A 17,565-nucleotide genomic window follows, 5' to 3' on the forward strand; every position below is an offset into this window, starting at 1 on the left:
GTTGATGTACTTTTAGGGTCTTTTGCCGACTGAAAGTTTTTCCACAGAGGTCACAATGAAAGTCTTTCACACCACCACAGTGATGACAGGGTTGAGAACTGGATCCATCTGTGTCGCTCTGCTTCTAAACAAAGACACAAAGACAGTGTAAGTCAGTCCTTCAACATTTGTATCCTGAACGTCGCCTGAAATAAAGAGCATCTCTGCAGACGTCCAACTACATTTGACTGTTTCAGTTAACACACTCAGTTTACTGGGCTGCAATAACTACAATACTACCACCATAATACTACAGTAATACTAAAATCATAACTGAAAGGAAAATCTGAATAATCACTCAGAGCTGCTTTTCCATGCAGTAGAATTGCTAACATGCTAACACAGTTTAATGAGCAGAGTTGTTCCAAACAGTCAGGCTAAAATGACAAGATAACAATATAAATACATACCTCACAGTAGCTGCACTTGTAGAGTCTGTTTCTGGTGTGGATCTGTTGGTGTTGTCTCAGGTGATGTGGAGTTTTAAAAGTCTTCTCACACAGGTCACATTGATAAGGTCTCTCCTCAGTGTGGGTAAACATGTGTCGTTGTAAGTCTGTGTGAGTTATAAACTCTTTGCCACACTGTTCACAGCAGTACACATCATGTCTGTTGTGAATGCGTAGGTGTGTATTTCGGTTCCCTCTCTGGCTGAAAGTTTTTCCACAGATGTCACAGCTGTATGCCTTAATTCCAGAGTGGGTAACTAGATGACTCTGTAAGCTGCTACTGTGAGTAAAAGCTCTGCCACACTGATCACAGCTGTACGCTTTAACTCCACTGTGGATGAGTTGGTGTTTTTTTAGAGAATCCTTCCAGGAAAAAGACTTTCCACACAAGTCACAGCTGAACGGTCTCTCTCCAGTGTGGATGACCTGATGCTGTTTTAGGTAACCCTTCTCAGTAAAACCCTTCCCACACTCGTCACAGGTGTGTTTTTTCTCTCCCTTTCTTCTGTGAGGTTTGTCGGCCTCCTGAGAGCGCTGACTTCTGGCTCCATGTTGGTCCTGCAGTGACAGAGATACAAACAGAGGCAGTGAGTGAAATGCAGTCGTGGAACAAACTCAACCTTCAAACTCCATTAACACTAGTTTTAAACCTGAAGGTGGAGCGTGGCACCAAACACCTTAAAGGTCTCTTATCCCCACCTGCTGGTAGTTCTAACACATTACATCCAACCTGCTGTTAAAGATAATTCATGACTGTTCAAACACTGAAATCATGCCCATCCCTCCTGATTGTACACACACACACACACACACACACTATTTTATAATTTAGATTATTTTGTTGTTTCCTATTACATATTTCTATAATTTGTATAGATTTATACAGAATTATTCAGTGATAATAAATCCTATGTTTGTTTATTCTAAAGGAACCCCGTTAGCTTCCACAACAGATGTTGCTCGTCTTCCGTCAAATACTCACATAAAATATTACACAATAAAGTGGATTCAAGATATCCACATAATTTCACTCTTACATCCACAGTGAGGTTTCACAATTGTTCAAATATAAGCAATCAATAATAATAATAATAATATCAATAACATTGAGGCACATTACACAAATTTCAAAAACAAATCATGTCTTACAATATTTACAACAACTAAAAGCTCTGTAAATCGGCTTTTAAGTGTTCATTGAAGTTTTGAATAATTCTCTAATTTTTTAAGGCAACTTATTCCACTTAAAAGTTGCTCTAAATGTAACAGTTTTACAAAACGTTACTTTTAACTCGAGCATTTACTAAATTGCAGCTTGTTGAAAACTGTGTAATATGATGATGTATTTCATCTGGATACTGCAGCTGAGCAGAATAAATGTGGTGTGTTTAACAGAATTGCTTTCTTTAGAACTACAAGTAAGCCATAGAATATTTTAGCCTGTACAGGAAGCCAAGAAAGGTTATTATGCATTTGATCAATATTAGTATAGTATGAACATCTTCACACTAATCTGGACGCCTTATTCTGGACTAACTGAAGTCTGTTAAGATCTGTCTTATTAGCTGCTGACCAAATGATTGAACAATACTCCACATGAGACATTACTAGTGCATTAATGACATCTTTCATAATGAAGAAGTGATACACAAAGAGCATTTCATAGCCATAGCTATGCCTTGTCGGCAGAGTTATGTGACATTAGTGATGTTTGTACTTTCAGCGTTAACTTGGTTTTAAAGCCTTTAAAATATACGCCGTTCAATAGTCGACCTTAATCTGACAGAGAATGTGATGATTTTGTGGATAATTAAAGTCAGTCATATATCCACAAACACAACAAGCTGAAAGTCAGTGATGCTGCTCGGTTTGCAGTCCTGAACATCACGGCACAAGCAGGATCCACTGCACTGTTAATGTTAGCTGTGTTATATTGCTGCCTCTGTTCGGTGGTGTCGAGCCAAACGCACTTTAATGTGTGTTTGAACGAGCTGACGGTTCACTCGTTAAGCTGAAAGAAAGATGCTTTAATCACAGCAGTCACACATGTGTCCACTGCACCATCTGGAACTCTTCTTGTTTACACTCGTAATAACACAAACACTAAATCCTGCTTCTCTGGTGCTGTTGTGTAGCAGTGTGTACACCTGAGACTGTCACCTGTGTCTGTCCTGCACTCTCTCTCTGTTTCTTTCTCTCTGATTGTGGAATAAAAGTATGAACATGTGTTTATAAGTTACACTTGTGTTTGAATCCTGCAGCTTATCACACATTTGATTTCCATGTGTGACTTACAGCAGTTATGACATGGTCTGATTTTCTCACCCAATAAAGGAATATTTCATATATCAGTCTACTCTTCATTCTATCAGACACAGTTATCACAGCTCGTACATTTGCTTTTACACATATATGTAAGCACTGAGCCACATTTAGTACCAACATATTAAACGAACAATATTTGTCTCTTATATATGATACATCTGTATACACACTGTCACAGATACTTGTCTGTGAGTGAAGTGATTAATATAATAACTATAATATTGGCCATATTATATTTACATTACCACAGTGAGATGACTTTAGTCTCATGAACAACATCAGCTAATTGTTATTTACAGCTAATCTTAAACGACTGTTCAGCACAGAAATGAAGCCCAACAATCATGTGTCACAGTCCTGTGGTCTCAGCCTCAGATACTCATCAAATCACACAGAGCTCATGTAGAAACAAATGAACTAAATATGTTCTCCTTCATTTCTGTCAAACAAAGCTGTATGAAACGTTTCCAGCTGTTAGTATCATGGTTGCTAGGCAACCTGGGCAGCGCGACGGAGGCTAGACGTCCCATTTCACGAGCCTACGAGCCTCGCACTTCGGCCTTAGCGGTCTTTGAGTACGCGGCCCTTGAGGACTTTAAAGCTGCAGAACCTGAATCGGGATACAGCCATGATGATCTCCAGCCTCGTGCTCGCCAACATTCTCACCTGAGTTAAGAAGACGATCACTGAAATGGTCTCAGCAGGTCCTTTGATGACAGCAATGAAATGCAGTGGTAAGGCTTTTTGGGGATTAAGTTCGTTTTCATGGCAAAGAAGGACGATGCAGTTCATCTGATCACTCCTCATAACATTCTGGAGTGCAGGCAAAATGCTATTATAAAAACTTAAGCAGCAACTTCTCCAGGTTCCAATATTTATGCAATTCTCAAACCTTCTGGCCACGACTGTATAACCTCTTCTGAAGTTTAGTGGATATTATACATGGTTATGCTCAGGATGTGTCGGCCAGTTTCCACTGGAAACGCCTTTTGGTTAAACTGTCAGCGAGGAATTTGCATTTGCACTGTTACATTTTTATATAACTTTAATGCACATAAACAACAGCTGCTTGTTTCAGTGAAAATACATTGATGGGTTTTTAATAAAGTTGTACAGCTGTAAAGTATTTTGTCTGCTGTCAATTCTATCGTCAGCTACATCGTTATGGCAAATGTTCAAATGTATACAGGGAGTGCAGAATTATTAGGCAAATGAGTATTTTGTCCACATCATCCTCTTCATGCATGTTGTCTTACTCCAAGCTGTATAGGCTCAAAAGCCTACTACCAATTAAGCATATTAGGTGATGTGCATCTCTGTAATGAGAAGGGGTGTGGTCTAATGACATCAACACCCTATATCAGGTGTGCAGAATTATTAGGCAACGAGTCAAAAGAAGGACTTGACAGGCTCAGAAAAGTCAAAAATAGTGAGATATCTTGCAGAGGGATGCAGCAGTCTCAAAATTGCAAAGCTTCTGAAGCGTGATCATCAAACAATCAAGCGTTTCATTCAAAATAGTCAACAGGGTCGCAAGAAGCGTGTGGAAAAACCAAGGCACAAAATAACTGCCCATGAACTGAGAAAAGTCAAGCGTGCAGCTGCCAAGATGCCACTTGCCACCAGTTTGGCCATATTTCAGAGCTGCAACATCACTGGAGTGCCCAAAAGCACAAGGTGTGCAATACTCAGAGCCAAGGTAAGAAAGGCTGAAAGACGACCACCACTGAACAAGACACACAAGATGACGGCGGGTGAACAACGCGAAGCTCAGTGTCTCTCCAGAATCTGCTATTTAGCGGTTTTTTATCTACTTTTAACCGGATTATTCGTCCAGAATTGCTGTGCGTTGCTGACCTACAGCAGACAGGAGCTTCTGGACTCACAACTCCAACAGTTTTATCGCCGATCTCCGACTCATCCCAGAGATCTCCAGAACACCGGAGGCTGCCCACTCTCCCCGGCCGGGCGGAAGTGCACGCAGACGGCACCGAGATCGTAAACAAAGGCGAGGTAGGCGCGGAGGGCTACGGGCTAAGCTAAAGCTAACACCACACCAGCTGCCTTTACCCAGTATTTTCCTCGCCAATGTCCGTTCTCTGGCAAACAAAATGGATGAGATACGGCTCTCCATCACTAACAACAGACGGATTATGGACTCAAATGTCATGTTTTTCACCGAAACATGGTTGAACAACAGCTGCCCGGACAATGCTATCGAGTTAGCAGGACGCCACACACACCGAGCCGACAGGCTAGCAGATGACTCCGGCAAGACCAGAGGTGGAGGTTTGTGCATTTATATTAACAATGCTTGGTGCATGAACTCCACTACTACTGAGAGTCACTGCTCACCTAATGCGGAGTTTTTAATGGTCAAATGCAGACCTTATTATCTCCCCAGAGAACTCACTTCGATCATACTCACTGCCGTGTATATCCCCCCCGACGCTAATGCTAGGTTGGCCATGAAAGAACTTTCTGCAGCCATTAACAAACACCAGAATAAACACCCCGAGGCTGCTTTTATTGTTGCTGGCGACTTCAACCACACCAACTTAAAGACAGTCCTCCCCAGATTCCACCAACATGTCTCCTGCCACACCAGAGGAGACAAGACTTTAGACCATGTGTATTCCAACCTGGCTGGAGCCTACAAAGCCACACCCCTCCCCCACATTGGACAATCGGACCATCTCTCCCTGTTCCTCATACCTAGGTATTCACCACTCATCCAACGTGTGAAACCTGCTGTGAGGACAATTAAAGTGTGGCCAGAGGGGACAGACGCAGTGCTCCAGGACAGATTTAAAAACACAGACTGGAATATGTTCACCCACACAGACCTGGACCAGTACGCCTCATCTGTACTGGATTACATCTCCGAAACCACAGACAGTGTCACCACCCAGAAACGGATCACCATGTACCCCAACCAGAAGCCTTGGATGAACCGGGATGTTCGTCTCCTCCTGAACGCCCCCAACACCGCCTTTAGGTCAGGAGATGCACACGCCTACAGCACAGCCAGGGCTAATCTAAAGAAGGGCATCAAAAAAGCCAAACACCATTACAAAAAGAAGGTAGAAGAACACTTCTCCAACTCCAACCCCCGACGCATGTGGCAAGGACTCCAGACCATTACAGACTACAGGACCACCAAACCCTCCCCCGCATCCTCTGATGTCTCCTTCCTCAACGAGCTCAACAACTTTTATGCTCGTTTTGAGCGAGGGAACCCACAACCACAACCAAAGCAGACATGACGCCAGACCACCAACCTCTGACTCTCTCCCCCACCGATGTAGGAGCGGTGCTGAACAGGATCAATGTCCACAAGGCTGCAGGCCCTGATGGCATCCCCGGGCGTGTTCTCAGAGCGCAGGGCTCTAGACTAACTTTTTGCCATGGGCGTACCAGTACGCCTTACTTTAAAAAGTTAGGCGTACCGGCACAAAAGTTAGGCGTGCACAAATTTTATAATAATTGATATAATATAATGTGTTTTTCTGGATACACTGTGCTTTTTCAGCATTCAAAGATTGATGACACCGTGTCAGAGCACTGGCTATGAATTTCAGAAGGATCAGGCCTTAACTTAACAGAAAAGTTAGCAATAGTTCTTTTCCTATTACAGCTACATCCACGTCTGTCGTGCCTAGGCTGCTCACTAGGGCTGGGTATCATCACTGATTTCTATAATCCATTCGATTCCGGTTTTCAAAGTCCCGATTCGATTCAACTTAGCCTCAGACAGTCAGAAATATTATAATTCTGATCATTTATCAGTACTGACTTCATCAGAATTGTGAGCATCACAGCAGATGCCTTTGTGTGAAAGTAACTGAGAATAAAACACAGAAAAACATGAAGGAGATTTTCCTGGTCTGGCTTTTTATAGCAGATAACCTTAAAATATTCTACAATGTTCTGCATATAAAGTTTAAATTTCTTCAGTATTGAACAACAGAAAAAACAGGCTTTCTTGTTCGAGGTCATTTAAGTGAAAAAAAGAAAAAGAAAAGAAAAAGACAGCAGCCACAGCGCTGTAAACAACGGTAGACTGGTGGGTAATAAGCGAATGAATAATACAGAAAACAGAGATTGGAGACGGGAAACTGTTCTTGAAGTACAGAGAGAGAGAGAGAGAGAGAGCTAGCTGTGCATGAAGTGCGATTTTAATAGTCGTGGAAGCAAAACAGCAAAATTCAGCTCGGTGAATTTTGGTTGGAGAGACAAAACCTGCAGCTCAGAATCAGCGCAAAAAGACGTAAACACAGCGCGGACCGGACGCATCAGGATCGCTAAGCTCCGACAGCGTGTCCGTCTACGGGCCGTCGGGTGAGAAAGCCGAGAAAGACAAAGTTAATTCTGATGCGTCGGGTCTGTGCTGTGTTTACGTCTTTGTGTGGAATCCGTGTACCTGGGCCCTGTTTCAGGAAGCCGGTTCAGAAAACTCAGAGTGAAAAACGATACGCAGGGTTGAGTAACCCCGAACTGTCCAACTCGGAATATTCGGTTTCAGAAAGGCTGATAACAATTAGTTCAGTCAACGCGGAGTTGCTTTAACCCCAAGTGAAGCGCGCGGATGAGGATACATAAAGCCCTGATAAGCGGAGCACAGATTAAGCGAGTCACCATGGAGACGGAGGGAAAGAAGGCGCGGTCAATGTATTTCACAGCGCTTGAGGCCGAAATTCTGATGGCAGCATATGCCGATAACATGCAAATTCCGTGGAAAAAAGTAACACAGCCACAGCTGCAAAAGAAAGGGAGCATGCATGGCAAAACATAGCCGACAGAGTCAATGCGTGAGTGTTAATATAAACATTGATCTAGGGATTTCCACCCATTTAACACGTTATTTTATCATATGTTATTTTATTTGTTATTTTATACATTTTATTTTGTGATGTGATGTGAGCACAGGTGCAACCCAACAGGCCCCAAACGTTCCTGGCAGCAAGTAAAAATGAAATATAAAAATATAGTCCAAACAGGTAAGGTGTAATTGTATTATGAGCCATAGTGCTTGGTCTGTTTGTCCCATGTAAATCAATTGCAGTTAGAGGCTACATTAACTTTCTTTCTGTAAGCACTTATTGAAATTATCTGAGCACATTACAAGTACATATTTGCTTACTCTGTATGCTCAAATGTGGCCCGTTATAGCCAACAGAAAAAAAGCGGAGGCCCGAAAAACAGGTGGGGGTCCTCCACCACCACCACTCACAGAGGCTGAGCAGTTGGCCCTCAGCCAAAACAGTGGGCGCCCTGTGGCCGAAGGCATCTCTGCGGGGACATCCTCTGAGTCAATAACCCCGCAAGACACAAGTGCCTACATAGGGGGTAAATTCAAAATAATACATGATGTGCATACATCCTTTCTTCACAGTCACCTTTGCAGTGCTACTCATTCATCTGATAAACTCTTTACCATAATGAATTATTTTGTAGTGAAGTTATTTTCCTACTGATTTTGCCTTCCCTCAGTCTTGGTTGTCTTTGAGAGCATAATGACAATGAAGTGTAAGCTGAGTGCTATATGTTTGTTAATTGCCATTTGGTCCCTTGTAAGTTATAAGTGACCTGTATAAACCTCATATTCTATCAGTTGATGGTGGTGGTGTACTGCATCTGGTGCAGCCTCCTGTTGAGCCAGACCAACATGCAGTTGTGAGTAATACTCCACAGATTATATGAGGTTACAGTAGAACAGCAATGTTGTTAACTTCTTTACTACAGGAAAATAATGAAGAAACATTGACAGCTGTTACAGAGGAGGAAGCAACAGAGACACTTTATGAGGTTTACATCTTTTAATACTTTGTGTACAGGAAATACAGGCGACCAATAAAGCCAGTTGAACAAAAAATCTGTTTATTCTTCTTTCAACATGTTGAGGTGATGGGTCAAAAGAAATGATTGTGACATATGGTGTCTCTGACTGCTCTTCCATCTTGTATGTCCGTGGGAGGGTCAGGATGTTCATGGTTTGGATCACTGCTGTTTGGTTCAGAAGGACAGTGTTCTCCTCTAATTGTGGCAATGTTGTGAAGAATCACACATGCCACAATAATGTCACATGCCCTTTCTGGGGTGACCCTGAGTCTTTGCAGGCACTGGAACCGGGCCTTAAGCATTCCGATAGTCATTTCAACTCTGGCTCTTGTCCTGCAATTAGCCAGATTATATCGCTGCTGTGGGCCTGGTTCAGGGTCAGGGTAAGGGGTAAGCAAATAGGGTAAACATGGATACCCCCTATCACCAAGCAAGTAGCCAGTGAACTCTCCTAAGACAGAAGGATACACTTCAGTTCAAATGTCCCTGAAGCAATTGGTCTTTATATATTTTAAAGTATTCTCAACTCACTATGTCCAAATTTTGTGCTCAGTGTACATTCACGGAATATTTGTGAGTCATGGACAGAGCCTGGCCACTTGGCTTCCACATTTGTGATAATGTTGGCAGCATCATATATGATCTTCACAGTGCAGAGAACACAAATTAGCATCCATTACTATAATGACATAATTTGTTAGTTTGACATGCTACAGGGAACTATGTACCTGTACATTAATGCTGTGGAAAGACTTCCTGTTCACATAGTCTCCTTCATTTACTGAAGGAGCAATGATTGGAATGTGAGTGCCATCTGTACAGCCAATCACGCCTGGGAACCCTGAAAATAAATGTAAAATTTAAGTAGTAGTCCAAGTATCACCACATCATAAATTAAGTTTTGGTCAACCTGATACCTGCAATTTTGTGGCATCCCTCTTTGATAAATCTTGTGGGTCTATGACCGGGGAACACCACAAACGAGTACAGGAGACGTTTCAGTGCAACTGTAACATTCCTGACTGCCCGACAGACGGTAGCCTTGGAAACGTGCTCAGCGTCACCAATATTATACAGAAAGCTCCCGTTTGCAAAAAACCGAAGTGCAATACAAATAATATGTAATGAACTGAGAGCATGTCCGCGATGTGTCACATGCGTAATATATGGCCTGAGGATGTTATCCAAATAACTTAGAGATTGTGCTGAGAAACGGTAACGTTCGCACAGACAATCATCAGGAAATGATATAATGTCCAAACACGCTCTGATCACTCTCTCCCGGCGGAGAGCTCTGCGGAGAATTTGGGCTTCACGATCTACTGGCTCTTCAAGGAAGGGGCACGCCATGTCTGACACTTCCTACAGTCAGGTTTCCGACAAAGGGGCGGAGACAGTCAGGGTTAGTTGTAGTAAACCTGCTAGGGGGCAGGTTAGCTTCACGGAGTGTGTCGTCATAGTGACTCACTCAGGATTAATCTAAACTCGCTTTGTGAAACCGAAAACCCAGAGTTTTCGTTAACTCAGGGTATACTTACTCAGTTTTTCCACTAAACCGGCTTCCTGAAACAGGGCCCAGCTGTTTACTTGAAACATGTTCATTTACCTGTTCTGTTATATTCATGTTCTTGTCTCTGTTGAAAACACATTTTAATGTCCCTCAGATTTTTCTCCCAGATGAATAAATATAAAAATGACACAAACTGACTGCAGCTACTTTTTGTCCTTTCTGTCAAAAACCTTCATGTGACTCACGAGAGACACGTTTCAGCTGTTTGTGACAGATCAGAGGCCAACAAGTCATTTATAACACTTTCCATCATTGTTTAGCACAAACACATGTTGACACAGCAGCGGGGCCGCAGTGAGAGTCAGAGCGAGGAGATAAAAACTCCTGTTTGACCACAGCCTCAGTTTGTTCCTGCACTTCAAACACTTCCTGTTGTTGACTGGGTGGAGTCAGGAAGCCAGCGAGGCCCTGCAGGACTGAGACTGCAGACTGGGACGTGCTTTGTGATGGAGATCAACAGCATCACTGACTGTTTCTGTGAGGACACCATCATCCCAGCAGGGCTGTTTCCCAATAACAAGCCCTGGACCATCAGAGACCTGAAGCTGCTGCTGAATGAAAGAAGAGGATCTTCAGGTCTGGAACAAGGACGAGCTGAGAGTGTTAATAACGTTACTAATGTTCAGCTACACTTTACTAGGTCACATCTGTGACACACGTCACTTAAATAAAGAAGGAAATATTGGCTCTGTTTTATCTGCTGGGCCCAAAAGTGACTCCCTGTATTTAAACTGCTATGAAGAACTTGTTGGTCTATAATATGTGAAACATGTATCAAATGTGTCCATCATGAAAGATATCAGGTCATCTTGAGCCACAAAAACATTTCTATCATGAGGTAGAAGCTGGAATCAGTTTGTTGCAGACGTTTATATATCCGATATTTATCCAGTTAAAAGCTGAAATTCAAAAACGTCTTTTCCAGAGTCGTCTGTCCAAGAGGAGCAGAAGCTGCAACAAATATAACAACAGTTATTTAAGGCTGTTTTAAACGGCCACAAAGGAGCAGATTGGTTATAATGCAGCTGCTTCAGAGGAACAAACACTGTTTTTATTTCATGTGTAACACCTTTCAATCATGTGTTGACTAAAGTCTATTGACCAGTATAAGTAAAGACATCACACACACACATGGAAACACTGAAACCTGTTTGTGGTGCAGCAGCGGTCCCAGCTGCTCGCCTTTATCTAGACTGGGTCGGCTGCTGATCTCAATATAATCAATGTTTAAAGTTCTCAGTGTTTCTGTGTTGCTGTGTATAGGATCTCCCAGCATCATCACTGTGCTGTCCAATCATTGTGTGCGAGGTTACCCTTATAGTGCGATGTGTGTTTGCACAAAGAGAAGCATGTGTGTCAAATATAAATAAGCACAGAACAGAAACAGCTGCTCGTTTCTTCTGTTTAGAGTCAAGTTAGTGTTTTGTGTCTTTGTTTGAGGCCTAATGTCGAGCAGAGGTGTGTGTAACTGCACTGGTCTGTTATATGTGTGAAGTGTGTGCTTCTCTTCAGCATCATCTTTGTCACTGCTGATTCCTTTGTGTCATCATGTGTTGAGAAGAGAGAACAGTTATAACGGAGGAGCAAAAGGAAGCCCTGAAATCTGCATCAACAAGGAAGTGTTGGCTCACCAGTGATCCCAGCAGAGCCACTGGTTTGGCTCCAGTTGTTCTAGATTCAATGATGTTGTTGCTACAGATACATGTCAGCATCTTTATTGTAGTAAAGTCTTGTAATGTGAAGATAGAAACAAGGCAGCAAACAGCTCCATGATCTGATCTTAATGATGTTGTTTTTATTCCTGTCTGTCAGAACTGGATTGGAAACTATCAAAGGTCTAAAAACAGCCTCGACCCTCCCACAGAGCAAACTTTACACACGTCATCTTTCAGCTACAATCTTTGTTGCAGGGATCTTCTGCCAAACAAGGCTGAGAGAAGATTTCTTACAGCTGTCATGTTGATGCTGTTTCAGTCTTTGGGCAAACACACTCATATATTAGGGCTGATATCAGGGCTGCACAAGTTCTTTGTGTTTGTGATCATGAATAATATAAGTGTGCCTGTTGAAGATCATGTTGCTACATTATTATATGTCCTGTTATTGTTCTGTGTTATATTCAGCTTTCAGCATCCTTTCCCAGCCCCTGTTACACCATCCATACAAAGCCAATCTGACTGTGAGCCAATGTGTTTGTTTGTGTTGGATCAATAGATTTGACAGACTTGGTTGATCCAGAGGGAAACAGTCCAGATTCAGATCTGAATCAGAATCAGAATCAGAATACTTTATTGATCCCTGGGGGAAATTAATTTTTGTTACAGTGCTCCATTTTAAACCAACATTAAGACAATACACTAACTAAGAATAGTACAATATATACATATATATACATACATACATACATAAGTCACTCATAAATAAATAGTTGGAAAAGAAACGTGTAGTTGTAGCAGTAAACAGTGTGTTAAGTGGATGCGTTGTACAGGGAGATGGCCACAGGCAGGAAAGATTTCCTGTGTCGTTCAGTGGTGCATCATGGGTAACCTCAGTCTCTCACTGAACGAGCTCCTGTGACTGACCAGCATGTCATGGAGTGGGTGGGAGGTGTTATCCAACATTGTCTTTATCTTGGACAGCATCCGCCTCTCTGACACCACCTTGAGGGAGTCCAGCTCCATCCCCACAACATTGCTGGCCTTACGGATTCGTTTATTAAGTCTGTTGGCATCTGCGACCCTTAGCCTGCTCCCCCAGCATGCAACAGCATAGAGGATCGCACTGGCCACAACAGACTCATAGAAAATCCTCAGCATTTTCTGGCAGATGTTGAAGGACCTCAGTCGCCTCAAAAAATAGAGACGACTCTGGCCCTTCCTGTAAAGTGCTGTGGTGTTTTTAGCCCAGTCCAGTTTATTGTCAATGTGTACTCCAAGGTATTTATAGTCCTCCACAATGTCAACACTGACCCCCTGGATTGAAACAGGGGTCAAGTGTTTCCTGGTCTTCCTGAAGTCCACGATCAGTTCCTTGGTCTTTGCCACGTTGAGCTGCAGATGATTCTGCTCACACCACGTGACAAAGGAGTCGACCACAGCCCGGTACTCTGTCTCATCATCCCTGCTGATGCATCCAACCACCGCAGAGTCATCAGAAAACTTCTGAAGATGGCAGGTCTCTGTGCAGTGGCTGAAGTCTGTTGTGTAGAGGGTGAAGAGGAAGGGGGAGAGGACAGTCCCCTGTGGTGCCCCTGTGTTGCTGATCACCTTGTCAGACACACACTGTGGGAGACGTACATATTGTGGTCTTCCTGTCAGGTAATCAACAATCCAGGACACCAGAGAAGCATCCACCTGCATCGCTGCTAACTTATCACCCAGGAGGGTCGGCCTGATGGTGTTGAAAGCACTGGAAAAGTCAAAAAACATGACCCTCACAGTGCTCGCCGGCTGGTCCAGATGGGTGTAGACACGATTGAGCAGGTAGATGATGGCGTCCTCTGTTCCGAGACGAGGCTGATAAGCGAACTGAAGGGGATCCAGGTGTGGTCTTACTATGGGTCGCAGCTGGTCCAGGATGAGCCTTTCCAGGGTCTTCATGATGTGGGAGGTCAGTGCCACGGGCCTGTAATCCTGGGGGCCACTGGGACGTGGCGTCTTTGGTACAGGGACGAGGCATGATGTCTTCCACATCACCGGGACCCTCTGCAGACTCAGACTCAGCATAAACAGTTTATGAAAGACTCCACACAGCTGGGGGGCACAGGCCTTGAGGACAAGGGGACTCACTCCGTCTGGTCCAGCAGACTTGCCTGAGTGAAGTCTCCTCATTTGCATCTCAACCTGGTATTGAGTGAAGGTGATGGGTGGGGGAGGGGTGTCAGGAATCTCACAGGAGGCAACAGCGCCATGTGAAGAGAGAGGCTGGCACAGTGGTGTGGCTCTGGATTCCAGGCTGACTATAGGTGAGGTTGTGGGGGTGGGAGCAGACACTGTGGTGTCGAATCTATAGGGCTTTGGAGCGTGATGTCACGGGGGTGGGCGTGGAAAGGATTTTGGCCCGATCCGCCATTTTTGGGGTCTAAGTAAGGAGCGAAAGCATAGCCATGGTTCGTACTTGCTGTGTGGTCGGCTGCAATGTTCGATCTTACGACCGGCACGGGAATAAGTTTGGATTGTCTTTTTATGCTTTCCCAACCTGGAAGCAACATGAAGGAGCTCATGTATCGGATATTACCAAACGAAGGCGTCTAGCCTGGATAGGAGCTGATATCAAGTTCTGTTACGTCTCCAGATATCAGCTGGTGTGCTCAAGACATTTTCATTCCGGTAAGTTCTAAATATGTTCACATCACACTTTATAGCTGAATAATATCATCGTTGGTGGTCTCGGAAGTTATAGAAATTGCGATCAAACATCGAATGGAGTGACTTGATTGGTTGATGTAAAGACAATAAATGAAATGAGACAGGAAGGACACAAATTGGCGTTAATAATTTGCCCGATTATTAATGTGTTAATTTGCATCTACTTTACAATTATGGGCATATAATATGATAACAATATTTTCAATAGTTCAATGATAAATGTATAACATTAATTATGGTGGGGGGTGGAAAATGGCTATTTCACTCGATGCACTCCAGCTGACTTGCCTTGGTATGAATGACGACGTACTCAGAGTTTGGCGGCTTGAAAGTAGCCAAATCTTACACCCAGCCATTTGTAAATTGGATGTGCGCCTCCAGTGACTTGTAATTACGAAACTGGTTCGCTGTGTAAGCGCTTACTCCACAAACAAGATACATGAAGATATCGGGGTAGGACAGTGGTGGTAAGTCGTCTGGGTCTTTACTCCACTGCCGTATTTCAAATGGGTCCAGATTTGCGATGCACTCTATTTTTTTTCAAGTACCGCTGCTTCGCCTCTGGACGCAATCGGTCTCTATACCGTCCGTTTTCTTTTGAGCTGCTTTTAAGCATGTTTCCTGTCGTCGTCGTTCCAACACAGTGTGTTTGTTTTGATTCGTAGACCCCGAAAATGGAGCTGCGCTCCCACAATGCATTGCGGCATGACGTCAACTCCAAAGCCCTATTGAAAAACAGATTCAACTCATTGGCTCTATTCTCACCTCCCTCAGCTCCCCTGCTGTTGGTTGGCCTGAATCCAGTGATGGTCTTCATGCCCCTCCACACCTCTCTCATGCTGTTCTGCTGGAGTTTCCACTCCAGCTTCCTCCTGTAATTGTCCTTAGCCTCTCTGATCTTGTCCTTTAGTAACACCTGGATCTTCCTCACCTCCTCTTTGTTGCCCCCTCTGTAAGCCCTCTTCTTGTTGTTGAGGAGGGCTTTGATGTCCTTAGTCACCCACGGCTTGTTATTTGGGTAACAATGAACAGTCTGAGTTGGAACAATGGAGTCGGTGCAGAAAGTTATGTAGCCTGTGATACACTCAGTAAGCCCATTGATTTCCTCGGCGTGAGGCTCACAGAGTGTTTCCCAGTCGGTCACCTCGAAACAGCCCTGTAGTTCTGCTAAGGCCTCCTCTGACCACCTCCTGACAGTCCTGGTGGTCACAGGTTCCCTCCTCACAATTGGCACATAGCGGGGGGTGAGGTGAATCAGGTTATGATCTGACCTACCAAGTGGGGGGAGGGAGGAGGAGCTGTATGCATCCTTGACGTTAGCATACAGTAAGTCTAAAGTTTTCTCTCCCCTGGTGGGACAGTCCACATATTGTTTGAATGTTGGTAGTGTATTGTCCAGTGATACATGGTTGAAGTCACCCGAGATCACAATAAAGGCACTCGGGTGCTGAGTCTGTAACCGAGCTATGGCAGAGTGGATAGTGTCACATGCAGCTGTGGGGTTTGCAGAGGGAGGAACATAAACAGCCACTAAGATGACGTGAGAGAATTCCCTGGGTAAATAATACGGCCTGAGTCCAACAGCACACAGTTCAGTGTCCGGGCAACAAATCCTTTCTTTGATTGTTATGTTGGCAGGGCCTGGCCAGCGAGCCGGCCGGCATCAGGGCGATCAGCTGATCTCTGGAGTAAACAGTCCGTGAGTGTAGGAGATGTGCCGCGGTCCCGTTCCTTGATAAAAGTAACAGTTCCACGGCCACCAGAAGAACAAAAACTCTCTCAATCCACATGATTGAGTAAGAGATAGAAAACGGAGGAAAATACAAGTCAGAAAAAAAAAAGAATACGTAAGAAAAAAGAGCTAAAGTAAGAGAAAAGCAGGAGCGACTGTAACAGGCTGCATGCTGGTTGGCGCATGTGCACTAGATCTAATGAAATGATGGAGGCTGTTTCCTACCACGGTGCTGATGTGTGACTAACAAGGCTCATGGTCTCCAGCAGACAAGCGCCTGGAATGAGGTGAGCTGAGTGTTGCTTTGGTGGGTCTATGCCCACCAGGGGCGGATCTAGAAGGGTGGCATGGGGTGGCAAGTGCCACCCTAAAAAAGATCCCTTGCCACCCCAAGTGCCACCCCAGTTTTGCATTTGACAGTGTTGTTTATTAAAATAAGATAGCTGTTGGAGCTATTTGTTCTTTATTTTTGTTTTTGTTCTTATTTTTGAAATTAGTTAAAGTTTGTTGTTAGTTTACTTATATTTTGGGGTTTATTTGTCGGTTAATATTTTGTTTTAAATGATTTGTTTTGTTTGTTGTTATTTTGTTAAATTAGTCAGTAAGAGCTGTAGGGCCATTTTGTTTCTATAAATAAAGAGACTGGTATAGGACCAGCATGCATTGGGGTGGGCCTATGGTTTTTTACCAGAGCAGGAGAAGCAGCAGGAAGGATCTTGTTATTGCTTGCCAAGATGGATAAATAAACCAAAACTCTCAACTAAAATGTTTGGACAATGGACTTCTTTTGCCTGCGTACGAAATATTACCTCAGTGCAGCAGTGGCTTGTGGACTTCAAGTTGTGGGACGTTTGATCTTTCAAAAGTAAAGGAATTGCCACTACATAAAGTAAAAAACCTTCCCGTGGACAAAGGAATAATCCTTCATTAATGGATATAAGGATTTCAAGGATCACCGTCGAACTCGAATAAAAGTTATTGGATCGTCTGGTGAGTAATCCAGACGGATTTGATGTTGAAGCCTGGATCAACATGTCACTCGTTCGTCAAAGCTGGTGAGTGATAATATTGTTTAAGCCGTAAAGGAAAACGGTGAAACTATTGGAGTTTAAAGACATAATTTCACTACAAAGACTGATGAACTGAGTTTTGACGTACTAAATTGGTGCATAATTGGATCGCTAATTGAAACATGCCAACGCCCTCTGTGGAAATGTTTGTCCGCTGCAAAAGGCAGGTAAA

At 43.6% G+C, this 17,565-nt stretch overlaps 1 protein-coding gene and 1 long non-coding RNA gene across 2 annotated transcripts in view; one reads left to right on the plus strand and one right to left on the minus strand.

Annotated features, from left to right (window-relative positions):
• LOC146577017 (protein NLRC3-like) overlaps positions 1-17,565 on the plus strand; it is a 543,118-nt gene that overhangs the window by 435,693 nt on the left and 89,860 nt on the right. The window lies entirely within an intron of this gene.
• LOC146577029 (uncharacterized) lies at positions 9,189-9,823 on the minus strand. Its single transcript, XR_014891360.1, has 3 exons — positions 9,572-9,823; positions 9,383-9,495; positions 9,189-9,297 (listed from the first exon to the last, which is right to left on the minus strand). It is a non-coding gene; the product is annotated as an uncharacterized LOC146577029 (long non-coding RNA).

This window comes from Mchenga conophoros, linkage group LG3, assembly GCF_057382185.1.
Source record: "Mchenga conophoros isolate Kocher_MC1m ecotype Shallow Benthic linkage group LG3, M_conophoros_male_GT1.1, whole genome shotgun sequence".
NCBI classification, from domain to species: Eukaryota; Metazoa; Chordata; class Actinopteri; order Cichliformes; family Cichlidae; genus Mchenga; species Mchenga conophoros.